Consider the following 6243-nt stretch of genomic DNA (forward strand, 5'->3'; position numbering starts at 1 on the left):
GGGCTGGGAGCGACCTTGGCAATGACAAAGCCAGGCTTGTGTTAGCGATGGAATAGCTGCAGCCACCCTCAGCCAGGAGCACACCGAGAGTTTTCTATCAGGGCTGGCAGATGGCTAGAGATTTTGCACTGCCTTGGATTTAAAGTATTTCTTCCTATGAAATCAGACCTTTCTTGTAATGTGAAATGAATTTAAGTGGCAGTTTCGAGTAGTCGTCACCAATGATACCAGGCACAAAATGAAAAAAAAAAAAAAAAAAAGCCAGGATAGTTATTGTGAGGTAAGGCCAAACCAGCAAGTGTTCATGTGTTTTGTCAACTCCGTTCTCCTCCGTGTGACCACTCTTATCCACCTGCAGAGACCCAAGCTATGCGGGGGGTCCAGCTGGGGTGAGTAGTTGGCTCTGGATGTTGAAGTAGGAGGACTCTAGGGGCAGCCTGCTGGTTTGTGGGATTAAAACTTGAGTCAGGGTCATCACTGAGAAAATCTTCAGCCTTCCTGACTATCCCAACAGGCTAACCTGAAAAGCCCTAACTCCTGAGCGACAATGGATGATATTTGCTTTATCAATTCATCTGAATGAACCTGAATGTTATTGTTTCCAGAACACTGAAACGATGCTAAGGCTCTGTTAAGTGCCAGGATGGGCTCATACTAAAGGGTTTCATTAGCCACATATGAAACTTCCTCCCTTTGCCAACAAATCATGTGGACCACAATGTGAGGGAATGGCTCACCCCCAGCTGCAAACATTTTGTGACTTTCTTTGGAAGATATGCCAAAGAAGTTGTCCATTAAAACACAAAGTCACATAGCCTTGTATTGAGTTTAACTTAAGCCCTTTTCCTGGAATTCATCCAAGCAAGATGGTGTTGGCCTCTGCTGCTCTCCAAACCACAGTCCCAGGAAGCCCCACTGCTACCAAGTGAGGGCTCACCCTTTTGTATTTTCTCCCTGGGGCTCTGGCTGGTGCATTCACATATCTATAAAAATGTTTCAGGTGCGTATCCAGTATATAAAAAGAGCTTTTACAAATCAATATGTAAAATGCAGACAATGGATAGGAAAAAAGGGCTAAAGATGGGGAAAAAAACATTAAAACCATAATGAAATACCATTATATAGCCATCAGAATGCATAAAATGAAAAAAAATAGGCAATTTCAAGTTGCTGAGAAGTTATATTAATGTAATTATAACTACTAGTTATATTTATGTGACTGAATAATTATAGTATTTTGTTATAAAATAATAAATTGTTATTATTTTTAGTAATATTAAATAGGGCAGCTTAATTATAGAGCTGCTGGTAAACATGCACGCTGAAAATTGGTACCAATACTATGGGGAACATCTTTCCCAGTTTCCATTAAAGCCGAATATACATACCCTATGACCCGGTAATTCTACTCCTAGGTACACACAGCAGAAATGCATACCTATGTTCACCAAAAGAACGAGCAGGAATGTTCATATCAGGCCCATTTTTAATAACCCCAAGTTATCCAAATGTCCACTTACATAGGATGGATAAATCACAGTTCAGTCATACAATGGATAACACAATGAGGATGGACACACCATGACTCGCTGTGACAACACAGATAAATCTCACAGTAGCATGAGAGAGCATCTTATGAATGAGCCATTTGAAGAAAGTTCAAAACCCAGCAAACCAGTCTATGGAGTTAGAAGTTAGGATAGTGTATAAGAGGGTACTTCTGAGACTTTGGTACCATCCTTTCTTTACTTCAAGAAAAGTCTATCAGCTGTACAACTAATGATTTATATATGTTATTCTACGATAAAAATGATGAAGTCGGGGGTCCCCGGGGGCTCAGTCAGTTAAGTGTCCAGCTCTAGGTTTTGCCTCAGGTCGTGATCTCAGGGTCACGAGCTTAAGAGCATTACACTCTGCACTCAGCAAGGAGTCTGCTTAAGACTCTCTCCCTCTCTCGCTGCCCTTTCCCCACTCACTCTTTCTTTAAAATAAATAAATAAATCTTTAAAAAAAAATGATGGAGCGCCTGGGTGGCTCAGTCAGTTGAGTGTCTGCCTTTGGCTCAGGTCCTGATCCCGGGGTCCTGGGATGGAGCCCCACATTGGGCTCCCTTCTCAGTGGGGGAGGCTGTTTCTCCATCTGCCTTCTGCTTTCCCTGCCTCTCTCTGTGTCAAATAAATAAATAAAATCTGACGATAGATGATAGATAGATAGATAGATAGATAGATAGATAGATAGATAAAGTAAATAAAAGATGAAGACAAAAAAGAACCAAAGTAAAAACCTCTAGGAGAGCCTGCCCCTGAGAAGTGCTGGTCTGTCCAGTCCACGGGACTGTCGTCCCTCTGGTACCTACTGCTGGCCACCTCTTGACGTTCCCCTAATTTCTCAGAGGCCCAGAGAGAACTATCTTTCTCTCCTCATCTCCTGTGTCTCTTTCTTTTGTTTACCTCGCAATGGCCTCGCCAGTCACTCTCTCTGCCTGACCCCAGTTGCCAAGGAGAGAGGAGCTAAGTACCCTTTTCTTACATCCTAAACCTACTCATTACCTAACACCATCATAGAGCAAGAGAAATCATCCTTTATTTCCAAGTGGTATAAGCTAGATCATGACTCTTCGAGGTACCCTTGCCAAGGGTACCTACTTCGATGAGTCGTTAGAGTGTCCACTCAAATTCTCCCTCTCTTTTTCTCCTTCTCAGAGGAGTTTATACTTCCAGCTTCTCTGTTCCTCATGCTGTACCTGACGTTGTTGTGTCCTCTCTAAAGTTCTTTCCCAGTCTGCAGGGGCTGTCCTGCCTTGTGGAAATCAATCCCTTGGCTATCCCTGTCCTGCTGCTTGAATTCCTTACCCACCCACCCCTTGGCTATGTCCCCTGCCCTGTTCTCAACTGCTCCTGCCATAAATGCCACAGCCAGGAGTCACGATCTGAGTGCTGTCCACGGCCAGAATTTACAAAGCAAATATCAAGTCGATTTAAAGAATAAAATACAGGTTTTTGTTTTCCTTAAACAAAACCTAGATAAAAAACAAACAATAAGGTTTATGAAAAGAATTATCTTGAAAACTATCATACTCTACCTAACACTTCTTTTTTGTTTTTGTTTTTAAAGATTTTACTTGTTTATTCATGAGAGGCAGAGACACAGGCAGAGGGAGAAGCAGGCTCCACGCGGGGAGCCCGATGTGGGACTCCAACCCAGGACCCTGGGATCACGACCTGAGCCGAAGGCAGATGCTCAACCGCTGAGCCACCGAGGTGCCTCTACCTCTAACACTTCTTTATGAATAAAGATCTTCAGCTTTAGATTTAGAAAAATTCCTGAGTGCAAATTGAATTCACTAGTCGGTTCAAATCACTGCTAAAATGTAGGGCATGGTTTTAAAGATTTACTTTCCTTTTCTAAGTTTGCAATATAGCAAAATGATGCCTTTTATATATGGTAGAAAACATTAAAATAACAAAGACTCCAATTTAGAAATAATGGTACTATTCATAAATGTTTTTTAACCTGCAGGGTCTTTAAAAAAAATCATTAGTGCTCTGGCTCCTCCTAATGGACAGTTTGCATGATTGCAGAAGCACTTCAAAGATTATTCCAGGACCCCTAGATATTTCATTATTTTATGGTCCAAGTAGTTTCCCTAGGGGTTTGAGGTGGCCTAATTAATATACACACTACAATATAGTGGGGGGAAAAAAGAAATTCAGGCTTACAATGTCCTCAACAACATCCTTTCACTCAAGGTAATAATGGATTCCAAAGAAGTTTCCCACAGTTGTTCCAATTTAGTTGAAGGCATGACTTCAAAGCATAGAGACAATCCCCAGAGTCAAGACGATGGGTTTCTACACCCAGCTCTCCTATGAGCTGCCTTGATCTGGAGAGTAATACGAAAGAAAGGAATAGAGAGTGTGACTTTTGAACTCTGCATCACAAAATTTTTTATAAAGTTGAGCAGCAGATATTTGAAGCTTGTGTTCAATTTCAGCAGCCTGGAGTGTGTGTAATTTGCAGAACTGATTAAGAGCAATCCATATGTTTTTAAATCACCAAGCAGATGGGAGGGCTGTCTTGATTTTTGGTGGAAAATAAAAAGCCTAATGAAAATGCTAGATGGAACGGATGGCCATATAGCATCTTTCTTGGTATTCAGTTTATGCACAATTACTGAATCCTTCTACTGGCTTTTCTAAAAATAGGCTATGGTAAGGTATTTTCGGATCAGCCATGGGGGAGATGGAGAAGGAAGTGACTTTTCTGTTTTCTTCCAGAATATTTGTAGTTTCAAGTGTCATAGTTAGATCTGCGATCCTTTTTGAGTTAGTTTTTGCATAGGGTGAGGGGGATAGATTGAGGTTCATTTGTTGCATCTGGATGTCTAATTGTTGCAGCACCATTAATTGAAAAAAAAAACCTATCTTTTTTCTATTGAGTTGCCTCTTCCCACATTTGTTAAAAATGGATTGAAAAATAAAAAAAAATAAAAAAATAAAAATGAATTCACCTTATATCTGTGGGTCTATTTCTTGACTTAATTCTGTTCCACTCATCTATGTGTCTATCCTTTCTTCTCTGCCATGTCTTATTACTGTAGATTTATAGTTAAGATTTAGAAATATTAAGTCTTAAATAATGTGAGTCTTCTAGATTTGTTCTTCTTCAAAATTGCTTTGACTACTCCAGTTCATTTGCTTTTACATATGAAATTTAGAATTAGCTTGTTGATTTCTACAAAAACTCTTGTAGGGATTTTGATCAGATTGACAATGAAACCATAGACAAGTCTGGGGAGTGGATGTCTTGACATATTGAGACTTCTAATCCATAAAAGCAGCAATCTCTCCATTTATTTAGATCTTTTTTCTTTAATCAAGATTTTATAGTTTTCAGGATATAGATTTTGCATATATGTTGTTAGATTTGTCCCTAAGGGAAAAAAAAAAAGATTTGTCCCTAAGAATTTCTTGGTTCTTTTTGGGGAGGGGTGCTATTTAAATGGTATAAAATTCAATCTCAAAATGTTTATTGCTAGTAAATACAAATACTGCTGATTTTTGTATATTGACCTTGTTTCTTGTGACCTAGCTAAAGTCTATTATTGGTTCTAATAAATTTATTATAAATTCTCGGTGAATTTCTATGTAGACAATCGTGCCATATGTGAATAGAGACAATTTTGTTTGTATGTATTTCCTTTTATTCCTTTTTCTTGCTTTATTGCAGGCTAGGACATCTAGTATGCTACTAATTAAAGAACAAACATCTTTGGCTTGTCCCTAATTTTAGGGGGAAAGCAATCGATATTTCACCATCAAGTATGAAGTCCTCTGTTGTTTTTTTGTAGGTAACCTTTAGCAAGTTGAGAAAGTTCCCTATTTCTTTTGAATGATTTTTGGCAGTTTGTGTTTTCAAGAAATCCATTCACTTTAATTTAAGTTGTCACATTTATGGGCATAGAATAGTTTAGGAGGTTTCATTATTATTTAATGTCTTTAATGTCTGTATTGATGTCTTCTCTTTGAGTATAGATATGGATAACTTGTCCCTTTTCTCTGTATTTCTTGATGAATTTGGCTAGAGGTTTATCAATTTGCTGATCTTTTCAAAGATATTTACCCCTCATTTCTTTAAAACTTTTATTGTGATAATATATATAATATAAATTTACATTTCAGCTATTTTTAAAAGATTCACTTATTAAAAAATTTAAACAAGATTTTATTTATTTATTCATGAGAGATACACAGAGAGAGAGGCAGAGACACAGGCAGAGGGAGAAGCAGGCTCCCTGTGGGGAGCCCGACTGTGGGACTTGATCCCAGGACCTTGGGATCCTACGACCTGAGCCAAAGGCAGCTGCTCAACCACTGAGCCACTGTTTATTTTAAACACAAGTTGGGGGGAAGGGCAGAGGGAGAGGGAGGGAGAGAGAGAGAGAGAGAGAGAGAGAGAGAATCCCAAACAGACTCTGCACTGAACAGGCAGTCCCATGTGGGACTCAATCCCACAACCGTGAGATTATGACCGGAGCCAAAATCAAGAGTTGGAAGCTTAACTGATGCGGGTGCCTCCCATTTTAACTATTTTTAAGGATACAGTTTAGTGGCATCAAGTACATTCACATTGTTGTGCGGCCATCACCACTATCCAATTCCAGAACTTTTTCATCCTCCCTCCCCAACTGAAATTCTGTACTCACTAAGCATTAACTCCCTGTCCCCTTCCCCCAGCCCTTGG

The sequence above is a fragment of the Canis lupus genome, chromosome 6, assembly GCF_048164855.1.
Source record: "Canis lupus baileyi chromosome 6, mCanLup2.hap1, whole genome shotgun sequence".
In the NCBI taxonomy this organism is placed as follows: Eukaryota; Metazoa; Chordata; class Mammalia; order Carnivora; family Canidae; genus Canis; species Canis lupus.